The sequence below is a fragment of the Nannospalax galili genome, unplaced genomic scaffold, assembly GCF_000622305.1.
Source record: "Nannospalax galili isolate Female #2095 unplaced genomic scaffold, S.galili_v1.0 scaffold278, whole genome shotgun sequence".
Taxonomy (NCBI): Eukaryota; Metazoa; Chordata; class Mammalia; order Rodentia; family Spalacidae; genus Nannospalax; species Nannospalax galili.
The window spans coordinates 6,186,465-6,187,670 of NW_008347536.1; positions in this window are offsets into that span (position 1 = coordinate 6,186,465).

Genomic DNA, 1,206 nt, shown 5'->3' on the forward strand with positions numbered 1-1,206 from the left:
TAGAAAGTGAAAAAAATAATTTTCTTATTAAGCCATTGTGTAATCTTTAACAATTTTTATTATCTAGAACTAGATTTCCTTTGGTTATCAGACTACCATAAGAAAATTAGATTACTTAGAATTTTTCACTTACCTATATAAGTATATAAAATATAAAAAGTAGACTGTTTCCTGATCCTTTGCATCCAGACCAACCTAGTTCCTTCTCGAGGTCCCCAGGAGCCCCCTGGGCCTGGTCCCACCCTCAACAAATGAAACTCAAACCCAGCAAACAGAAAGAAATAAAAATTAGGGCAGAAATTAATGAAATCAAAACAAAGAAAACAATACAAAGAATCAACGAATCCAAGAGTTTGTTCTTTGAAAAGGTAAACAAGATTGACAGACTGCTATCCCAGTTAATCAAAAGAAAGAAAGAGCACCTCCAAATCAACAAATCAGAGATGAAAGGGGAAACATCACAATGGACACCAGAAAGATACAGAACATTATAAGGGAATACTTTAAAAAACCTATATGCTACTAAATTTGAAAACTTAAAGAAATGGACGGATATCTAAAGGCATGGGAACCACCAAAACTAAACCAAGAAGAGATTAGAGCTTAAACCCATAACGCAAAAAGAAATCGAAACAGTAACACAAAACCTCCTTACTAAAAAAGGCCCAGGACCAGATGGATTTACAGAAGAATTCTATCAGACATTTAAAGAAGATCTACATCCAATACTACTGAATTTATTCAAAAAGATAGAAATGGAGGGAGAACTTCCAAATTCCTTCCATGAAGCCAGCATCACTCTAATACCAAAGACAGACAAAAGTACAACCAAAAAAGAAAACTATAGACCCGTATCCTTAATGAACATAGATGCAAAAATTCTCAAGAAGATACTTGCAAACCACATACAGACACACATCAAAAAGATCATCCACCATGATCAAGTCAGCTTTATCCCAGAGATGCAGGGATGGTTCAATATACGTAAAGCAATAAACGTCATGAATCATATAAATGGGCTCAAAGACAAGAACCACATGGTCATCTCAATAGATGCAGAGAAGTCCTTTGATTAAATTCAACATGCATTTATGTTCAAAGTCCTAGAGAGAATTGGACTGAAGGGAATATACCTCAACATAATCTAAACCATATATAACAAACCCACAGCCGACATCATTCTAAATGGAGAAAAACTGGAAGCAT